Source organism: Colobus angolensis, unplaced genomic scaffold (genome assembly GCF_000951035.1).
Source record: "Colobus angolensis palliatus isolate OR3802 unplaced genomic scaffold, Cang.pa_1.0 Scaffold35, whole genome shotgun sequence".
Lineage (NCBI taxonomy): Eukaryota > Metazoa > Chordata > Mammalia > Primates > Cercopithecidae > Colobus > Colobus angolensis.
The window spans coordinates 1,333,096-1,356,903 of record NW_012116821.1 but is presented as its reverse complement, the minus strand read 5'-3'; positions in this window follow the sequence as shown (position 1 = coordinate 1,356,903).

The following is a 23,808-nucleotide window of genomic DNA, read 5'->3' as shown; positions in this document are numbered from 1 at the left end:
AATTAGGGGTTAGTGCTTTATTGTTGTGACGGAAGAAAGGAGAAGAGAAACTAAGTGTTATATCATTCTTTCTATTTATGAAATGCCTTGAAAATATGAAATTTTCCTTCCTAGAAAAAAAAAAAAAGCAAATAGATACAGTCCTCCACAGTTAGCAATTTTGTAACCGGTAAATTCCGGACATTTACTATGTTTTTCTTATCCTACTCTCTAGTTGGACAGCTTTGTGGGAATTAATATACATTAACAATACTATTAGGACATTTTTACTGCTATGTTTTCTCTTCAGAGCAATCTATTTGATAGAAAGGAGAGTGAAGAAAAACTATTAAATCAATAATTCCAAAGTGTTCAAATTTTAGAGCTTACAGGCATCATGGAGGTCACTTAGTGCAACTCTCTACTAAGCATGGGTCTGAGCAGTAACATCCTTTCTAAATGGCTGTCCAAGTATCATGGACCTTCCCCTGTTCTACACCATGTCAGTTTCTAGGGTTTTACATTGTGATTACCCTCACTCAGATATGTTCTAATTCCTTACTGTTCTAAATGGCACCCAGGTGAAGCCCTAAGTTCCTGCTGAGATCTGAGCTGTGAACAGTGAAAGACTATCATCTTCCTTTCCTAGACACTATACATGCCTAGTTTTTTCGTTTGTGTTGGCCATCTCATAACAACGTCAACATATGGTGAGACTTCAACCCATCAACCCCTAACTACTTGACCAAATGATGTTGTTGTAGTGTCCCTTCTCCACCATGCTTGTGCAGTTTACTATGATCTCTTTGGATTTCAGCTGTAAAAATGTGATGATAGTGACAACGTCATTCAATTCGTTTGTCGTTCCTCCCAGTGACAAGATATCCATCAGTTTGGAAAATCATGCCTTCCTCTGCCATCATCCCAGGGACCCTGGTGCCCAGTGCCAGGCTAACTGCTAATTACTTATGGCTGAAGGTATGGAAAGAAATCCACCTAGCTCCCCACCCCATATCACTCTGTCCCTGGAGTAACTTGAGAGATCTGGGCATGTGCTTTGTTGAAATTCAGAAAAATGCACAGTCTTTTCCAATGTTGTTTATGAATATGTTTCATATTTATTTTGCTACCTACAATCAGAACAAAAGAGAGTTTAAAATGCAGACATGAGGATAAAGTGGCCAAGTTCATGAAAATGATAGAGCCGGGTTTCCTAGCAGGAAAGCCAAACTGCCTATTATATCATCCAGGTTATGATTCCCACAGGGTTTTGGCTTAGAAGAAAACCTCTGCTGCCTGTGCAGTGATGCTTTAAATTCCTTTCATTTGTAGCTATTGCTTAATTAGAAATAATCTTTAGATTAATATATGTGGAAAGTTAGCATATTGACATGATTTCATACTAAAGAAGAAACATATAATACCAGATTTGTTCCCAGGCAGATTTGATTCAGGATGGTAAGGTGAGGATAAGAGAGGATTGTTCTCAATTTGGTTCTGTAAATAGTTGTGACAATTCATTTATCTGCACAACTGAATTGAGTGATCTGGGACTAAAATTAGAACTAACATGGCATGTGTTTCACAGTTTCTGAGGCAGCTACTTCTCGCTCCTTCCAGAAGACTTTTGAGGATACAGAAAGGATGAAAATTCTCCAAGAAAATGGAGCACCAAGACTGGTGTTTCATGAAATGCCAAAATTTTGAATAAAATTCCGTCAACCACAAGATGTATAGAGAGGAACAGAGAAATATAATCAGAAGCACTTACAGATTTTGCCGCTTGAAGGAGCAAACCCACTCCCCTGAGAAGACAGACTGGGGTTTCTTTCCTCCCTCACTGCCTGCTTCTTGAACCGGCATTCTGAATCTGAAGTATTAACCTGAGAATCAGCTGTCCTTCTGTGCACATGTGCTACATTTTGAGGTGACCTGAATACTATCTGCACCCCCCTCAATTAGCAATTCCCATTTAAGCCATGTATTAGACTGCATGTTTAAATATAAGAGAGAAATTAAAAAGACGGGCAGTGGTAACTAGATCCAGGGAAGTTTAGTTACAATGAATAAAGCAGAGTAGATGGAAAGAAATCTGAAATGTGTTTGAATTTTCCCATGTTTTTAGCTCAATGACTATCATTCCACTGCCTTTCAACATGTTATAGACCATACCATCTTCAATGTATACTGACCCAATTTTAGTGTATTTCTACCTAACCTTGATTTTGCCAGGGTTAGCATAATTTAGTTATAAACACATGAAATATGGCTTTTCAAGAAGGATATCCTCTCCCAAATAATATATGCCCTTGACCCCCATCCTTACTGTGCAAATATGGAACACAGAGCTAGACACGGAAAATTCGGTTAAGCACTGACCTTATCAATGTGTTCTTTAGGTTTCAATCAGAGACACAGAGGATTCTATTAACCCCCAACTGCACCATCAGTAGGAGGATCAAGGATAATCTAGGTACTATGACCACTGACAAACACAAGAACGATATATGCATTCCCTCATTTGAGATAAAGAAAGAGAAAGATACAGTGTGGAATAAATGGTACATCATCCTGAAAAAAAAAATCTCTGGAAATGACTTCACAAGAATTCTTAAAATGTAGTAAATTGCTCTATGTCTTCAATACGATAGAAACATTTATAAGCTCCATGAATCACGAACTACAAGAATAAAAAGAGACTGTGTTGAGAGGAAAAGAAGCTGGGTGAATTAAGGTGGAGTAGAAATATAAAACTTGCATCAGTGTTGGGAGCAGTGAAGAACAGAACTGATGTTGTGGAAAATTAAAACACTAATATGGACTATAATATTGAGCTTTCCTGGAATGCAGAAGAAAAGGATAAATACCAAAAAAAAAAAAATGATAAGAAAAGATGAAGATATGGAATTTAGAGGAAAAAAGCTAACCTGAATATAACTAATGTTCACAAAGAAGAGACAAGACAAAACTTAATCAAGCAATAATAAACTTTAAGCAATGATAACCTTCTTGGATTGAAGACCTATGTATTAGTCTGGGTTCCCTAGCGGGAAAGAACTAACAGGATAGATGTATATAAAGGGGAGTTTATTAAGGAATATTGACTCACACAGTCACAAGGTGAGGTCCCACAATAGGCCGTCTGCAAGCTGAAGAGCAAGGAAGCCAGTCAGAGTCCCAAAACTGAAGTACTTGGTGTCTGATGTTCGAGGTCAGGAAGCATCTAGCATGGGAGAAAGATGGAAGCCAGAAAACTAAACCAGCCCAGTCTTTCCATGTTCCTCTGTCTGCTTTTATTCTGGCTGTGTGCTGGCAGCTGATTAGATTGTGCCCACCCAGATTGAGGGCAGGTCTGCCTCTCCCAGCCCACTGACTCAAATGTTAATCCCCTTTGGCAACACCCTCACAGACACACCCAGGAAAAATACTTTGAACCCTTCAATCCAACCAAGTTGACACTCAGTACTAATCATCACAACCTATATCTTCAGATCCAATGAACCTAGGTTAAAAAAAAAAAAAAAAAAAAAAAGATTTTCATAGAGACATAGGCAGGTGATATTTAAATGTGAAGACAAACAACATGTCCCGAAAGCATCTCATCTAGGAGAAAACAAACATTACTTCCAAAGGAGCATATCAGGTAGACCTGGGACTTCTCTTCACCAATTTCAAATGTCAGACAACAATGACAGAATTGTTACAGACATCTGGAAGAGGAGAAAAAGTACTCAAGAATTTTATACTAAAGCAAGTAGTCTTTCATATGTGACCACAACCAAAAACTCTTCTTAGATGTGCAATTATAGAGGAGATAGAATAACACATACTTCATAAGTCATTGTGAGAATTGTATGAAGTCATGAATGAGAGAAATGAACATTTGACTACTACCAAGTTCTGCATAAATGTAGGTTCCTATTACCTGACTGGAATTTGTAGATGTTTACTAAAATCAAATAGGAAGGGGGCATGTGACAGATCTGGTATTTAACAGGCTTTTCTTAATCCTTGCTCAATCTCAGAGAGGGATGCCTGGTTACAAGCAGAGGCCTCACACTGAGCAGGAGGACTTGTTTTTTGGTGTTGAAACCCTGGGCAAGTGACTTACACTTTCTGAGCTTCCATTTTTGTCTTCTGTAAAATAAGTTATTGGGGCTAAAAGTTTCTTCTAGCTTTACTCTTCCATGTCATTTAAAAGTTTAAAGATCTATAAGTACAGCATTATGCTGGTAGAGGTTACACTTTAATATTCTTTTATTTTCTATGTTAAGTTTTACTTTAGGTACATAAAGTTTACTTTAGGCAGATATGCTGGATAAATGAGTAGCAGATTTCAAATAAGTAACATTTGGATTTTGTTTGACCAGTCAAAAAATACCAGGGAATAGGCACATTTAAAAATGCAAAAGGCAAAAATATATTAAACAAATAGGTTCTAGATGTATATACAATGCTTTAGCAGTTATATTTAAGGTCAGATAAAGATTGAAATGCTCCAACCCACAATACCATAATACTCAGCATGGGTGGGAGGGGATATGGCTGTAATGGGGTTAAAGAGGAGCACAGTCAAGTTTGTTAATGGAATCTCTACGAGGACTGTGTTGAAACTTAAAGCACATTAATAATAAAAGCCCTGCTTTAAAAACTGACCTTGTAGTTGAAAGATATGCGATTGTATCATTACCAATTAATGTGTTAGGTAACATAGCTTGTACTTGGAAAGCAACAAGGAGGAGTATCTAAATGATATTCACACATCTTAATTAGTGTCATTAATAGTTCTTTTGCTATCTTTCATGAAAGCAATGGCGTTACACTGCAAGCATCCTGTTATAAGTCAAACCAGGAAGCTAGATTTGAAGCCAAGTTCTTAACAGTGGTTTTAAGCTATGGTGCCTACATGACTAGAATGTTTCTCTAGGGGCTCTTCTCAGCTGCAGGACTTTCGAAAGCAATCAGCAATAGAGCCAGACCTGAAGGTAATGGTGACTAATGGACAGCATTACATGCACTCTGTGAGATTAGAATGCAAAAACTAAGAAGAAATATGCAAAACAAATGTCTTCCTATAGCCTCCCTCAATGATTCATTAGTGATTTTAATACTATAGGTAAAAATGTATATATATAAATGTTTCATCTCTGAATTCACTATCTGCTACTTAACAACTGAAATTTTTTTGAATGATGTTCTGAAAGTTACTGAAAAAGAAGACCCTCTAAAATCCTTATTATTGAAAAATGTTGGTGCACTAGCATACAGTGTGGCACAAACAAACTTGTATAATTTAGGACCCATCACGTGATAGTTGCATCTTAAAATATTTTATCTTCTCTGGAAACTATAATCTATATAACCTATACCTAAAATAAATTTTATTATTGGGCTTTCTTCTGACTCTAAAGGTACAATATCCTTTAAGTGGGCTTGGAGGGGGAACTGGCAAAATACAAAGTAGAATAAAATTAAAAGGAAAAAAAATTGATGTGCTTCCATCCAACTATTTTTCTATATAAAATGTGTAATTATAAATACATATATTCATAAATGCAATATTTAACTTATATATGTAGTTTTCTTTGTGTCCCTATCTTGTGTCATTAAAATTTTTCACAAGTATAATCAACATAAAATAGCCTATTTTATAATTGTACCATGTCTGTCTGTCTGGGCTTCTATAAAAGGATATTGTAGACTGGATGGCTTATAAACAACAGGAATTTATTTCTCACAGTTCTAGAGTCTGGGAAGCCCAAGATCAAGGAACCAGTATATTCGGGGTCTGGTGAGGGTCTGGTTCATAGATAGATGGTGGTCTTCCTGATGTGTCCTTACATGGCAGAAGGCGCAATAGGGCTTTGTTGGGCCTCTTGTATGAGGGCACTAATCCTGTTCATTACCTAGTGACCTCCCAAAGTCCTCACCTCCTCATACTATCATATTGGTGACTGGGTTTTAACATACAAATTTGGGGAAGACACATACAGGCCATGGTATACTATAACTTAACTTACTGTTGAACATTTGAGTTATTCCCAATTTTTCACTATTAAAAAATAATACTGGCCAGGCGAGGTGGCTCACCCCTGTAATCCCAACACTTTGGGATGCCAAGGTGGATGGGATCATTTAAGGTGTGGAGTTTGACACCAGCCTGGCCAACATGGCAAAACCCCATCTCAAAAATTAGCTGGGTGTGGTGGCGTGCACCTGTAGTGCCAGCTACTCAGGAGGCTGAGGCATAAGAATTGCTTGAACCCAGCAGGTGGAGGTTGCAGTGAGCCACCACATCATTGCACACCAGCCTGGGAGACAGAGTGAGGCTCTTTCTCAAAAAAAAAAAAAAAAAAAAAAAAAAATCTATGCTGAATATGTTTGTTCATGAATTTTGTTTTTATTTCTAATTACTTTATTAAAATATATTCCTAGGACCATACTAACCCAAAGGGCGCAGCCATCCTTAAGTCTCTTCATACAGATTGTCAAACAACTGAAAAATGTGAAACCAAATATACCTCTACCATTTGGATATAAAGGGGTACAACTACAAAAACTATTTCATTTTTGTTTTTAATGTTACTCTTCATTAACAGTGAAAAGAAATGTTTTCACATTTATTAGTTATTTGTGTTTTTTCTTCTAATAATTATCTGTTGATATCTTTTTAGATACTGGTATATTAATAGTAGTTTCTCTATAATTAAGAATATCTTATGATACCAACTGTGATATCAATTTTTTTTTTTTTTTTTTGAGATGGAATTTTGCTCTGTCACCAGGCTGGAGTGCAGTGGCGCTATCTCAGCTCACTACAACCTCTGCCTCCTGGGTTCAAGCAATTCTCCTGTCTCAGCCTCTTGAGTAGCTGGGACTACAGACCCGCGTCATCATGCCTGGTCAATTTTGTTTGTTTGTATTTTAGATGGGACGGGATTTCACCATGTTGGCCAAGATAGTCTCAATCTCCTGACCTCATGATCTGCCCACCTCGGCCTCCCAAATTGCTGGGATTACAGGAGTGAGCCACTGCACCAGACCAATATCACTACTTTTAAAAAGACAATATTTATGACATTAACATTCATTTCTGTATTCCCTGCTTTCACCAAGTCTAATTGGTTTTTTGTTAGTCTGCTTTTTTTTTTTCAGGCAGTACAGCTATATTCAATTTTAGGCAGCTCTTGGCTTCTTTTCCAATTTAAACAAGCTAGACACTTAAAATTTTTATATAAATAATTTTGTGAGTATTAAAACAAAACAAGTATTATAAGGCTATTGATCCTTTTTGCAGCAGAGTAGTGGTTTCATTGCTGAAGCAAAATACAATATTATAAAGCTACATTAATATTTTCATTTCTATGGCTAGGTCAATCAATCTGGTTAACGATTGAGAAAAAAAGAGTTGCAATCAATTACATTCACACAACTATTTTGTTTTTTGCATGTAGAAGCAGAGTTAAGTTCTTGGGTCATTACTAAAGCAATAATATATTCTATTCTACCTTGTGAAATTTTTCAGAAAACATGTAAAGAAGTTGCCCTTGGAAACACCTTCCTGCAGCAAAATAGAGACCCAATGGGGAAAGACATTTCTGAGGGCGGCTTAACTTCGTGTCTGTAGCTGTAAAATAATACAGATAATTAAAACAAAAGAAAACCTTTTGAATTTAACTAAAAACATGCTTATATCACCTTATTTTTATTTAGTTTTAACTGGTCTGTTATTTTCATATCTATTTGCTACCCTTAAAAAATGCCTTTGTTATCACAGCTTTTTCTTCTGAGACACATGCCTCTCTCCTATTTGAGTTCTGGTTCTAAGGTTACACAGCTTAGTAGTAGGAATTGTTTCTTTCTCCTCTTCTCCTTCTGTATACAATTGCATTTTAAAAATGGCCTACCCTGCATTACATAGGCAGGGTATTTTTTATTTATTTATTTATTTTTGAGATGGAGTTTCACTCTTGTTGCCCAGGCTGGAGTGCAATGGCACAATCTTGGCTCACTGCAACCTCCACCTCCTGGGTTCCAGCGATTCTCCTGCCTCAGCCTCCCCAGTAGCTGGGATTACAGGCATGTGCCACCATGCCCGGCTAATTTTGTATTTTCAGTAGAGATGAGGTTTCTCCCTGTTTGTCATGCTGGTCTTGAACTCCCCACCTCAGGTGATCCGCGGTCCTCAGCCTCCCAAAGTGCTGAGATTACAGGCGTGAGCCTCCGTGCCCAGCCTAGGCATGTTATTTTTTTTTTAAACGTATACTACTTTTTTTTATCATGTGGCAGAGATGAGTCAATTCAGCATGCTACTCTATTTAATCAGTGACCAAAAGAAATCTACACATTCTCATGTTTTTCCAGTTCAAATAACTGATCTTCCAAAAAAAATTCTAATTTGGCTATGTCTCTCAAATCTGCTAAACAGAGCAAAAAATTATCAGGAGAAATGCCATACATATGACCATGAATAGAAAGCAGTCTGTCTGTATCCCTAACAAAAATATGTTTGGGAACTTTATATAAACCTTTCAAAACATGGATAGAATGGCCAAATGTTTTCTAAATTTGTTGATCCAGTTAATCACACTTGCATATTTAAAATTTGCACATTAGGTTATGTGTGTGTGCACGGCTTTTTTCTAGTTCCACTTTATGGGTAAACATTTACCCCAGCTCTTCACCTGCATGTTTAACATCATTGATCAATGTCTTCATCTTCATTAAATGATGTTGAGTCACCTCACAGTGTTCTACTATTTACACTGAGGTCTTGAGACCAGCGTCATTGGCATGAAAACTCCTAGCCCCCAGTCGAGATCTCCATTTTTAACAAGACCCCTAGAAGATGAATATACACATTCAAGTTTGAGAAGCATTGTTTCAGGGCACACCATCTTCACTTCAAAGTGCAGTTTTTAAAATAAAGCATACTCTGAATCTAGGTATCATGCTGACATTAGAAGTTGTATCTGAGGTTACAAATACCTTCATTTGAACATTAAGAAACATGTCCACTCGTGCTGCAAGAACATGTTTATGATCCACACAACATAACCACTGAGTATATTGTTTCAAAAGGGGGTTTAACTTTTTAAAACAATATCTAGCCCTGGAAACTTCGAGATTATGCTTCCAAGTATAATGGCTAAATCTCCATTAAGCTTATCCTCTTTTAATGTTTTAAACCTATTTAATCAGGCAATCTCCCTCAGCATCCAAAACTAGCATTATTTGAGGAGGTTTTATAGTAACATGTTTTCTCCAAAGAGTACTCAGTTGTTAAAAATCAAATCAATGAAGTAACACTCAGTGGTATAAAAACTTGTAAAAATTGGACTACATGGGAGGGATACATTTTGGGGTGGATAAAACCCTTGCCTTATATTTGGAATACATGGTTCTTGCTGAATATATTTAGACATAAATACTGGCAGAGCATTTCATCTCTTGCTCTGTTTTGGGATGTTCAAATGTGGTGGTCCTCGTGGGCATGAAAAAAAAAATATTTATTTTTCTATAGCACAGCTGGAAATACGTACACCACATATACACAGCTATAGAGTACAACATCCTGCATGCATGAACACGCACACAGACACATCATGACAGGGGAAATAGTGCTTATAAGAAGGACATATGCCTCAAGAACCTAGCTTAACATTAGTTTCAACTTGACAATAGAGGTTTCAGGTGAATCTTGTTTCTCCTGAATTTCTATGGCTTCCTTCTTGTAATTCATGGGAACTGATCAAGCTTCACAGTGTGACTCCAGGATGCCTCTTTGTTTCTGTTGTTTTTCTCAATCTTGCTGGCTAAATAATGTAGTAAGCCTAATAAATTCAAATAAAATTTCTGATTGGTTTGGCAGCAGTTTAACAATCTAGAATAATTTACTGATCTCAGAGACTTCATGTGAGTCCATAATGTTTGGACTAGAAATAATAAAATGCACTCAATTGATTAAGCTGTTTGTAGTCATCTAAGAATTAGCATATTGTATAATTGCAAATATTTTATAATTACCAAGTGGGGCTGATAAAAGGGTTCGGTGCTATCGACTGCTGGACTGATAACCTTGATGAGAGGAGAATCTCAATGAGAGGTGAATTCTCTGCGGGCTGAATACAGAGTGAGCTGGAGGACTGCAGAGTCTGGCTTCTTCGTGCTGTTCCTTACTGTAGATGCCTGCAGGATTACCCAAAGCTCTGCTCTGCAGAAGGCAGTGCATGGGAACCTCATTGCTGTGTGGCTGTGCTCAAGCAAATGCTCTAATGAGACTCTGCCCCCCTACAGCGTACCTTTTTCCTAGAGTTCTGATATGGTTGACTGTGTCCCCACCCAAATCTCAACTCGAATTTTATCTTCCAGAGTTCCCATGTGTTGTGGGAGGGGCCCAGTGGGAGGTAATTGAATCATGGGGCTAGTCTTTTCTAAGCTATTCTTGGGATGGGAATAAGTCTCATGAGATGTGATAGGTTTATCAGGGATTTCCGCTTTTCTTCTTCCTCGTTTTCTCTTGCTGCCGGCATATAAGAAGTGCCTTTTGCCTCCCGCCATGAATCCGAGGCCTCTCCAGCCACGGGGAATTGGAAGTCCAATTAAACCTCTTTTTCTTCCCAATTTTGGGTATGTCTTTATCAGCAGCATTGAAATCAACTAATTCAGGTTCCTACTGAGGGAATGAAATTTTCTAAACTCAAACTCAAAGCCAAGTGTGGCAGACTGACTGGGAACCTCTCCAGCCATAGTTTTCTGATGAGGTTTGTTTTGCGTTTGTTTGCTTTAAAATAATTCCTCATAATTTCCTAATTTGTTTTGGAAGACTTCAGTTTATTATTGTTGCTAGTACTTTTACTTTCCTAAAAATAACATGTTCATGATCCTTAAAGCCTCTAATGTTACATAATTTCACAAAATGAAAAGTGCAATTACTCACCCCTCACCCTGTTGCACTTTCCAGAGGCAAATCTTTTAAATCTTTTGTTTATATATTTCAAACTGTATAATCATAAATAATACAGATTTTACCTCTATTTTTTGTTTTATAAGCTTTAGGTGGCAAATGAATATCCCCTCCTTCCCTCCAAACCATCTTAAATTTTGTTGATTTTCAAAAATCAGTTTCAATTCTTCTTTTGCTTACTTTTAAATTAAAAAAATATAATTATTCTCCTGTTTCCTTATTTGTAAACAACAGGGAGTCTCTTGATGCTCTCCTATGTAACACTAAGGAAAGTAATGCTTAGAGCGTCCAATTTTATACATTCACATTTTAATCTGAACCTACGGGTAAGTCTTCCGTGCCTGTCTATGAATTAATTCTATAAACTGGAAAGTGACATAATTTACAAAGTTATAATATAATCATATAAATATAATTTATTATAGACTCATGTTTGGCCACTTAGAGAAAACTGAAATCCTAGCTCATTAGGCTTAGTACTTAGAATAAAAATGTTACAAGTGTCGAGGTTAAATGAATTATCTTTCCTGACATTTACTATTACTAAAACTTATAATGTATCTTAGATTTCAACATATTTTGATCGTTATCTTTCATCTGTAGCTATTTGTTTTCCTAGTGTTTATAATCATCTCACATTTATCTCCGTTTACAAAAGAAAGATATGCCTGTTTTTAATTTCTAGACCTTTATACTGCTGCTATTCTGTGATTCCATTATACTCCTGTTTCACTGTTTCTTTTTTTAGACTTTACTGAGATATAATTCATATGCCATGAAACTTACCCATTTAAAGTATACAACTGATTAATTTAATATATTTACAAATATATTGCATCACCACAATCAAATTTAAGATACTTGCATCACCCCCAAAAGCAGCTCTGAACCGATTAGCAGTCACTCCCTACACCCTAACCCATCTACCCTTAGGCAAGCTCGAACCTATTTTCTGTCTTTCTAGGTTTGCCAATTCTAAACATTTCATCAGATGAAATTATATCATATGTAATACGTTATTTTGTGACTACTTCTTTTATTTAGCACTTGTTTTCAAGGTTCATGTATGTTGTAGCATGCATCAGTATTTCATTTCTTTTTATTGTTATATAATATTCCATTGTATGGCTATTCACTTATATATATCCATTCATCAGTCAATGGACATTGCTTGTTTTTCCACTTATTGGCTATTATGAATAATGTTGTTTTGAATATTCACATACAAGTTTTGTGAATACATCTTTTTATTTATTTGGGGTATATACCTTATAGTGAAGTTGCTGGGTCAAATAATAACTCTGAGCTTAAGATTTTGAGAAACTGGCAAACTCTTTTCCAAAGTGGCTGCACAATTTTACATTCCCATATATGGAAGTGTAATGTGTGGTTCCAATTTCTCCACATCCCTACTAACATTTTTTATTGTCTTTTGTATTTTAGTGCCTTTTAAATTTTAACCATCCTAGTAGATGCAAAGTGGTATCTCTTTGTATCTCTTATTTTGATATGTATTTCCCTAATGAATAATGATGTCGATCATCTTTTCCTGTGTTTCTAGATCATTTGATTATTTGTACATCTTCTCTGAAGAAATGTATATTCTGGTCTTTTCACCATTTTTAAGTAGTGTCTTTTTATTAGTGAATTGTAAGATTTCTTCATATATTCTGAATACTAATCTTTTGTCATTAGTTATGTGATTTAAAAGCATTTTCCTCCATTCTTTGGGTCTTTTTACTTCCTTGATTGTGTCCTTTGAAGCACTAAAATTTTAATTTTGATGAAGTATAATTTATCTGTGTTTTCTTTTTTGCTTGCGCTTTTGATATTATATCTAAGAAGCAATTTCTTACCTCAAAGTCAAGAAGATTGTTTCATTTGCGTTCTTATGAGAGTTTTATAGTTTTAGCTTTTATTGAGATTGAGACATTTTTTGAGGTAATTTTTGTGGATGGGGGGATAGAGGTTCAACTTCATTCTTTTGCATGTGAATATCTTGTCATCGCAGCTTAATTTGTTGAAAAGATTTTTTCCCCTATTGAATTATCTTGGCATACTTGTTGAAAATCAATTAACCATAAATGTATATGTTTATTTCAGGACTCCCAATTCTGCTTCATCAATTTACATGCCTATTCTTATGTCAGTGGCACCGTGTCTTGCTTATTGTAGCAGTCTAGTAAGTTTGAGGTAGGAAACTATGAGTGCTCCAAATTTGTTCTTCTTTTCAAGATTGTTTTGGATATTCTGGCTCCTCTACATTTCCATACGCATTTTAGAATTAGCTTGTCAATTTCTGCAAAAAAAATCAGCTGACATTTTGACAGAAATTGTGTCAAACCTGTAGATAAATCTGATATTAAGTCTTCCAATCTGTAAATATGAGACATCTTTTCTTTTGTTACATATTCTTCATTTTCTTCCAACAATGTTTTATAGTTTTTGAAACTGCAATATTGTACTTTCTGTTAAATTCATTCTTAAGTATTTTTTTTTATGCTATTGTCAATGACATTGTTTCCTTAATTTCATTTTTGGATTGTTCATTACCAGTGTAGAAATGGTGAGAATAGATATCCTTGTTTTTTTCCTGATCTTATGAGAAAATTATTCAGTCTTTCACCACTCAGTATGAAATTAGCTGTGGGTTTTTCATAGATGGCCTTTATCAGATTGAGTAAATTTCCTTTGATTCCTAGCTTTGTCTCATTTTGGTATGAGGGTAATATAGGCCTCACAGAGTGAGTTGAGAAGTGTTCCCTCTATTTCTATATTTTGGAATAGCTTATGAAGAATTGGTTTGAATTCTTTAAGTGTTTGGTAGAAATTACCAGTGAAACCATCTGGGCATTGAGCTTTGTGGGCAGTTTTAAAATTACTAAGTCTGTCTCTTTATTGCTTATGTGATATTTGTCATTTGGAAGTAAGACTCAAGACTAAGCAACTCCATCTGAAACCAATTTTTCTCCACCACAAACTTTCCAAGAGCTGTGTCCCTTAGATAGCTCCTTAGCTGTGTTTGTCTCATTGATCTGGAACCTGATTTCATGCTTGTTTGCACAGCAATACTTTTTATTACTAGGCAGCCATACTTTAGAACCACACACGCCTATGTCAGCTACTTCTTGTAACTTCTCATCCATTTACCTGTTATTTTAAGTGTTATTGTAAGGAGATCATGACCTGATAGTAGAAGACTCAGCTGAAGATGCATAATGAATTTTCCATTTTGATTGAAGAGTTTTGGTGAGTATGGGTAAAACCCCTAAGCTTAAATACTTATTAAGGTTACAACTAGTTATTAATGTGTATTCAAAAGACTGAAAATAGTCTATTCTGGAATGTAGTCCAAAATACTCCACCAAAATATAACTCTTTGGGTGGAAATTTCTAGCAGAAAAACAGATGATATCTGGAGATAAATGTTAAGGACATTGGCAAAAGGGGAAGCCTCATGAGTTTTAAGTGTCTGAATATTTAGACAGATGTTGCATACTAAATGTTTACCTTCAGAGGTTTTCAAGCCATGCCAAACTTTGTGTAGCAAAATATGCAAGCTGGAATTGAGGATTATGGGACCGGCATTTATTTCTGAATACATGTGTGATAGGCAGAACAGGCAGCACACATGTGTTCATCCACTCTGAACTCATTAACAAAGCAGAAACATGAGTAAAATATGTCTTTTGCGAGTTTCTGGAATGAAAGAGGGAACAATTAAGCTGTAAGACACTCCAGGGTGGGTATTATGACCTAATAATGACATGCCCTGGTAGTTTTGCCTGAGTGCCATTAACTGCCAAGGCACATCATTGCTCGTCTATAATACACACCCTGGAGTGTCTTATCTGGAAAATATAAATGTTAATTCCTAAAGAAACTCATTCAGCAAAAGAGGACGCCATTGTTCTAAGAAGAGGAATATGTGAAAATCTCCACTTTGAGTTTAGTTTTTTTTGCGGGAGACTGGAACAAACTGATTAAGCATTTATCCAGAAAAAGGCAGTGCAGTTTAACCTGAAAGAACTGGGGCCAAGGAGTCAGGAGTGGGGCTTTGCATTCCGGCTCAGCCAATTTCCAGTGTTCTTTCCTTGTGCTTGTTGCTCCAACATTCATATTCCCAGCTTTCTCTCTTTTTAAGTAAGGCTGGTGATTCAACCAGTTTGTTTTATAGCATATGTGGCAAATAAAATAAGACTAAAATGATTTCAAAGTTTTTATCATAAGTGATGAACTGTTTAACAAATATAAAATTGGCCGTAATAAATAGGAAACAAAATAACAAGAATTTGAAAACACAAAACCAAGTGCCTGAATGTATTATTTTAAAGAAGAATTTGATGTGTATAAAGATTTTGGATTGCATTCGTTGCTCAGGATGGCCTTTGCAATTGGCGTTCACTACCTGTGGTTTGGTTAGTTCTAGTCTTTCTATTGTCATCAAACCTTCTTTCTTGGCAATATGCGATAAACAGTTCAGGACCACACAGCCATTTCATGAGTAGAAGTATGGTACAAAATTGCTGTTTCCCTTCCGTCTAACCTGTCACCTAAGACCAAAGGTAAATATTTTGATAAAAATAAAGTCTCTGTTTCAACTCTGTGACTCAGTTTCTGGTTTGTCTATTTATCTGAATTTTTGTTTTACTATGAAGGCATTATCTCATTTTAATAATGTTGGCACTTTTAAAGGATTTTAATAAACATTTATCCAACATGGGTACAGATTACAGAACTATGTGCCTATACTTGGTAAGCTGTCCCCATTTTCTTGCCTGTGTGGGCTGTGCACGTAGCATGAAAAATATTGCAATGCTTGCCTTGAACTATACAACCTTAGTAATACCTCTGATAGTAACTACATCAGCAGCATTAACATCTATGAGGGATAGATAATAATATCGAATGTTTATGTGCACATGTATCAGCACAATAAATAAAATATCTTATATATCTGAATCTCTGATAAATATATTCACAGAAACAAAACTCAGTGGGTTGTCCATTGTTTGCAATTGAGGCTTCTATGAAATATATAAAACAGATGTTATGTTAACAGATGAAAATCTTTCTTGGTAGAAAACATGGTTTTGCCAACTGGGGATAATAAAACAACTTTTTTTTTTTGGTTTTTTGTTTTCCTATGGGTCAGTTGACTTCCCCACCCACGAGCAAAGCATGCACCCCTACTTCTACCCAGCTATTTTGCAAATTCTTAACTATGGAAACAGTATGAGGCAGTGTGAATGGACCAGTGGAAATTTATCACCACTAAAAATAAAGCAAAACAAAAAATTCAAAAAAGAAAAAAAATCAAACAAGTAAAAATAACCAAAAAACTTAGCTCATCTGTATCACTTTCATGAGGTTTTTTTCTTTCATCTACCTACGCCTACTAGGTTCAGAGAGCAAGGGGATAAAAGGAGGGCTAGTTGATACATAAAGCATGAATGCAAGTAGGAGAGAGGAATTGTCAAATGAGGAAACAGCTGAGTACCATAAGGTTAGGTGGGGGAATACCTCACAAAAAAAGTGAGACTCAAGATATTTGGGAAGAGGCATATGATTTACAGAAAGAGAAAAGAGGTTGTTTTTGTTTGTTTGTTTGTTTGTTGTTTTGGTGGGTTCTTTTTCTTCTGTTGGACAATCAATATAAACTAAGATGTAGAAGGATTTGGTAACTATATTTGACTAAAGCAGAGGAGTTTTGAGGAACGAAGAAGGACCAGAGAAGAATGGTGGGACAAAATGAAAGCTTTTGTTTTTTCTTAGATGTTCTGTATGAAAACATAGGTGAGACAGTGTGACTGAGGAAAACATAAATGTGAAACAGCATGCCACTTACTCTAGGACTTGGCCATGTATTGGATATGAGCTAAGCATAATACAAAAATCTTTAACATCATACAAGTTAGGTGAATGCTATGGAGGTTGGGAAGAATGGGAATTAACTGGTGGTTTTGAGGTTCCCACGAGGGCAGAATAGGAGTGATGTCCTGGAATGCAGCCACTATAAGGAAGGCTTCAAAAAAGAGGAAGCTCTATCTCAGGATGAAGTTGTTATCCTGGCAGATCAGCAAAAAGGAGACATGACAATGGACTGGTACAATGAAAGAAGCAGCAGGGGAGGTTCTGGTTGAGAGGCTGGAAATGTCAGGCAGAAATATCCAAGACACAGTGACAGAGGACCTTCTCAGTTAGATCCCTGTAGCGTGAGCTCAGTAGAGGGCACCCTTTAAAGCCGTCAGTGGGCAATTGGCACTAGGGAAGCCTTATAGGGAGGGGTGCACAGAGCAGAATTAGAAGGGCCTTTTAGGCTGAATGGGGCGATGGTTAACTTTATGTGTCAGCTTGGCTGGCAAAGGGATGCCCAGATAACTGGCAAAGTATTATTTCTGGATGTGTCTGTGAGGTGTCTCCAGAAGAGATGAGCATTTGACTCCGTAGGCAGAGTAAAGAAGAACCCCCCCTTCACCAATATGGAAAAGCATCAGAATAAAAAGTCCAGGGAAGGGTAAATTTTCTCTCCTCTTGAGCTGGAGTATTCATCTTCTGCTCTGAAACATCAGAGCTCTTGGTTCTTGGGCCTTGGACTCCAGGACTTACACCAATACCCCTTCCTCCTGGGACCCCCTACCCTGGCTCATTTCTCAGGCTTTCCTTCTTGGTCTGAGAGTTATACTATCTGTCTCCCTGACTCTTAGGTCTTTAAACCCAGGCTGAATTACACCACTGGCTTTCCTGTTTCCCACCTTGAAACAGCATACTGTGGGGCTTCTCGGCTTCCATAATTGTATGAATCAATTCCTGTAACAAGTATTTTCTTATATATCTATGTATATCCTATTCGTCCTGTTTTTCTGGAGAACCCTAATACAGGTGAGTTATAACACTAAAAATATTTTAAAGTTGGAAACAGAAATTCAATTACTAAGGCTATGATGAACCTCGAACAGGCTGGATTTTTAAATCTAATCTTTACTTTGATTTTGCTATGATGCTCAAAGTGGAGGAGGGTCAGAGATCAGTGAGGTGATGGACAGATGGAATGAGGCTTAAAGATGGACTGGAAGTATCTGTGAAACACTCTTTCTTGATAATTGAAATGCACCTAAAATTTAGCGATTTGTTTTTCCAGGCCATGTAAATATATCCCTATCAAAATATCCCTCTATCAAAATAATCATATTAAAATATCAGGTACCCAGCATGGGGCCATAGCAGAAGGTCTGTTATTACAGCTGAAATAAAGGTTTACGGCTGAAATAGCAGCAATGCTGACTTAATCCTGAATCTCAGAGTGTTAGCTGGATTAATTTAAATCCCTCCTGCCTAGGTAAAATGTTCCTAAATACAGAAGCAAAATGAAGGCTCCAGGTGGGATCCAACCCAAAAGCTTCAGATCTAAGCCATCAGTAGCTATGGTTTCAGGTAAATAACCCAGCACTCAGACAGAACCTGAGAAAGGAGCATTGAGGAGAGGTTTTGATTCAAGAATAGTTAGAATTAGTCTCCCCAAAAAAATCTATAAAAAATACAAAAATAAATAAAAATTTTAATGTACACATTAGCATCTCTATAGAGTACAACTTTTAGGTTTTAAGGCAATACAAGAAAGCACAAAGAGTATAGCAACAGTTTCTATTATAATTTTTGTGTCTTCTAAAGCAATGTTAACTAGAATAAATGAAAAATATTTACTTTAACTATCGTTGATATAAGTCTATAAAGAGCTCATCTGGACTGATAAAAATGTGGTAAATGTGTACTTATCAAAAAGTAAATACACATTTATTTACAGCACAAATACATATTGAATGCTCTCTATGCACTACAACAGTGCTGAGTTGTACTATAGAGTGGAAAGAAGACTGACATGATCCATGACCTTTTGAAATTTACAAATTCAACCAGAAAATAATGTAAACAGACGATTTATTAATACATAAGAAGAAAATGCAATACTTAAAATTTAAACATTACATTTCCTAACACATGTACTAAAAATATGAAAAAATAACGTGTTAGTGAGGTATGGTTCTGTTTTGAGTTAACAAATTTGTAGTAAAAATAGTACACTCATATACATTATTGGTGGCAGTATAAATTGGTATAACCTTTTTGGAAAATAATTTGTCAATGTACATCAAAAAAATCATAAAAATTTTATATCTTTGGCCCAGTAAAATCCATTCCTGGAAAGTGATCCAAAGGTAGTAAACCCCAAACAGAATGTTATACATGGAGCTATTAATTTCAGCATGATTTATAATAGCTAAAATTTGTAGTACTATTTATAATAGCTAAAAATTAGAAACAACCAGAATGGCCATCAATAGAAAAATGTTTACCTGAATTATGGCACAGCTGTTGTATGGAAAATTATGCAACTATTAAAAATGAAAATTATGTAGCTAATGGAAAGGGCTTATAATGAGAATGCAAAAATATACATAAAATTGACTGCATTTATGAAAATACATATGCATAAGTAAAAGTAAAAGAAAGTCCTACATAAAAATTGAAATAATTGTGCTGGGAAATAGGATCACGTAGTTTCATCTCTTCTGTTATTCTTTCAGTAAATGAAAATAGACACAGATTCAATAGGAAATGTGAAAGAGTAGGGCAAATCAGATAAAAGACATACGGGCTCATTCACATGATATAAGAACAATTCTAGTTTGGCTCAATCATAGGGTACAAACAGAAAAACAGAATAAAATAATTTATAATGTTAAGTGGGTTCGAATTATTGAGAACCTTCCAACTCTAAGGAATTTTGACGCCATTACAGAAACAACTAACCAAAAGTATATGATTCTGTGAAAGCGAATAACAGGATGAGAACTGTGAAACAGAAAGGTTACTTTGAGAAGCGCTAAAGGAAGAATTGAAGAAGAAATAAAATGGAGACTCAGAGACTAGGCAAAAGGGCATTGCCATAATTTAGATGATTGTGATCAGGAAGTGGCTAAGGGAGGTGAACGACTGAGATAAATCTGAGATGAAATATAAAGGAATTGACAAGCTAGGTCATAACTGGACATGGGCTTTTATTAATGGCAAAAACCGCCATTTCTTTTTGCACCAACCTAATAAAAGGCGGTATAAGGAGAATGATAGTGGCATTAACAGTTACAGAAATTGGGAACAAATACAGATACACCAGTTTCCAGGACATAGTGGGTAGAATATACAGTTCAGTTAGGTTTCAACCACGGAACTGTGGCCTTTAAAACAGACTAAGCAGAGATGCACTGGGTGAAAAGGGAGTCAGAGTGCAAACAGTGGTGCCGCTTACTTGCCTCCTCATAGGCATCCTTGAATCACGTCAAAAACGTTCAAATCATGGTGTACCTTTCTTCCACGAAAGCACAATGGAAATGCCTGTATTTCTGATAACTTGGGCTCAAAGATTCTTTCTGTTGCTTCTTTTAATATGACATCTCAGCTTCCATGATTTCCCGCAACTCTCCTTCCCTTTCTTCCTTAGAATAAACACTGCTAATCTTTCAATGTTTTGATCCATCCATTAGTTTCATGTAAGTTAAATGGTGCGGTTATGGGATCTAATCTCAGTATGCCAGAAGCGGGTCTTCCAGACCTACTGAATCATAATCTTTGAGGAAGAGGCTTGTCATGTGGCCAGACATGTGCCAGAAACAACTAGCCTAGCCCTCTTTCTCATTTTACAGAAAAGAAAATCAAGGCCAAAAGATCACTGGCCAAACTCAGGTTTCCTGACTCCTAGTTCAGTGCTCTTTCCATTACACCAGCAAACACTCTTAAACTCTCTGCTCCTAGGAATTGAAATAAACAACGTGTACTTGGAAAATATTTGCTTTTTTTTTCCCTTAACCATAACAAACAACACCACACAGTTACTCATAAAATGTTAATTGCGCTCCTTTCCCAATAACATCCTGATTTTCAGTTCAAACTATTAGCTTGAAGCATTAGACATTTCAATAATAAAAAGTGAGTCTCTTTTCAATACGCCTTCAATTTTTTATTTCTTATAAATATTCAATTGAATATTTCCATTTGTGGTGTATGTTTGCTAATTTACTGGAAGTTGATTCTGTTCCCCAGAAATGTCACTTGGGTGGCCCTGCTGGGCTAAAATGGAAAGTCTAAGCACTGATTTTTGAACCCTTCCTTCTGTGTAGGATTCAACAGCTGTTTGCTTTCTCTAGGGCACTTGAAAATAACTCCAGTTTCAAGAGTATTTAGAAAGATTCCACTTCGAAAATAGAAGCTTTCCTTAAGGTAGGATTCATATTTTTTAAATGTAAAGAATTCAATTCTGATGAGATGATTACCTATAATACATATTTTACTGGTAACACAGCATGGAGCAATCTTTCATCAAATAAAGCTATAACATGTTGATAGATTAAAAACCTAACATAGGCACTGTATTTTCCTAGTCGATTAGACAAGGACTTGACCAACAGAGTATTTGCAAGAAATTTTGTCAAAGACCTACTTGTACTTATTCACCACATCTCTGTGAACTATCAGATAGGAATTAGCGAGTTTCTTGTTGCTGAGGAAGAAAACAGAGTCTTATTTTTATATGTAAATGACTAAACAATCAATCAGTAGCTATTTTGAGTACAGGGAAGATACTTCACACCCTTCAATAGAGAGGTGGAAAAGCCTGCCAAAAGTTTAGGAACTAGGATCTCAGGAGGCCTGCAATGAGTAAGAACAGATTTCATCTGCTGTAGCAGATAAACCTACTGGAAAAACGACTTGGAGTTCTCTTAAACTTCACTCAGTGGACAGGCAAATTTAAATCTGTGAATCATTAGCTTGCCTCATAATCTATTTAAGAAATTAATAGAAGATTTGTGAGTGTAAATCTACATTGCCTTGGAGCCCAGGATATATTGGTCAAAGATTAATTCACACCTATTGGTCTTTCTGAGGCAGACAGGCTGGCTGATTTCTTGTTTTGAAGTGGTTTCCAGAAAAAGAACAAAAGCCCCTTACTCATGCTGCACCTTACCTAATTTCCAGCTGATCAACCACAAAAGACCCAAGAAGTTATTAGCCACAAGTTCCTGCTTTAGGGGGCCAGGGCCTACCATGAGGTTCTGCATGTGCATTTAGACTTAAACTTTAACTTATAGTTACCCTTTCCTCATTTTAATGCTAAAAATCATGCCCAGTAGTAGAGATTTAAAATGCTAATGTTATTTGTGATGTATGAAGAAGCATGTAAAACCACTGCACAAGCTCTCAACAAAGCCCTTCTATTCAGGCCCTGACAAAATCCTTTTCTATAGAAAGGCCCCATAAAACTAACCCACATACTGCTCTTGGGGAGCAGCCCACCTTTTCCTTTTGCAGTGCTGACTTCCTTGCACACGAGCTAAAATAAATTTTTCTCTTTCTTTTTGGCTGCTATGTCTGGTGATGCCTCTTGATTGCTCTCCTTGGAGATTACAAGAACTCAGGGCACCAATAACATCTCTTTTGCCATGGAATCAGCATTTCTGAAATTTCAGGGGCTCTTAGTCCTCTTGTTATCATCAAGTGTCCAGGGGTAGCAGGCCTGGCACAGCCCCAGCCATCACAGTCACAGCGAGAGGTGAAGTGAGCAGAGTCCAAGAGCAAATTGGATGGTGCACCAGTTAACCAGCCATCTATGGGAGTGACAGCATTGTCTGGTTTCTATTCATCTTCCGTCAGGGCTTCAACATTCTAGGGAAGATACAAACAAGACCCTAGTCAGCTGAGGAACACAAATAAATACAGAGCTAGTAAGATGGCCCAGGTTTCAAAATCACACATGTGCTGAAGCTGCCAGTGAGATTCAACTTGGTGTTTTAGGGGAAAGGATGATGCCACAAATTTGTACTTAGAAAAACTCTGTAGGAGGTTCTGATATGGCAACCCCAACCTTTTCCCCCACCTCCCATACACTCATTTATCTATTCTTAAAAAGATGATATTTTCAGGTGAAATTAGCTCTTTAAAATCTTTATCTTGATAGGAGAGTACATAATCTGTTTTTTTCTTGTTGCTTAGAACATTAATATATTAAAATAGGAAAATTTCTGTTATGACTCACTAAGAAAAGTATATATTTCCTCCTAAGTCAGTCCATCAATACTAACTAGTGATTTATCATAAAGGACTTAAGACCATGGTTCTCAACAGCCACTACACCCTAGAATTACCTGGGGGTCAGAAACTCTTGGGGTGAACCTCAGGCATAGAACATTTTTTTCAGAAAGACCTAGATAGTTCTGCTATGCAGGCAGGGTTTAGATCCTCAACAAATAGATTTGGTTTTCTGATTTTCTGTATTTTCATTTTGTCTTGAGTGATTTGTCTTTATTGTGGTGCAGCATTTAGAATTCAGTTTTTCACTCCAATTTATTAAATTCAGGAAAGTAGAATGTGGAGGGTGGGTGGCCAGAAGGGTATGTCCTTATTCTGTTCAGATGATTCATTGCTGTTATTTAGTCCCTGCGTAATCTGTGGTCACCATCGGACATTTCTGCCTTCACAGCATATTCTATATCCTGTTCTTCTCATAGTCACTGCCACCTCATTTTCAAGAATATGATTGTGACATAATAAATAAAGTTCAGCTGTACATGCGCAGATGACCAGCATCTGGGTGAAGGAGAAGTTTCACTTCTGTTTCCAGCTTTCTCAAACTGTGTGTTTACTACATGCTCCAGTTCTTTCCTTCCGAACAATTGTGTTTTTGTTAAGAAAACAAGGCTTCTTTCTGTGAGAAAAATACACACCGGATGGAATCAGAGAAAATCACCTTAAGGAGCAGAATGAATGACTTAGCTGTAACTTATTTCAAATACTGTCTAAGGAGAAGTGTT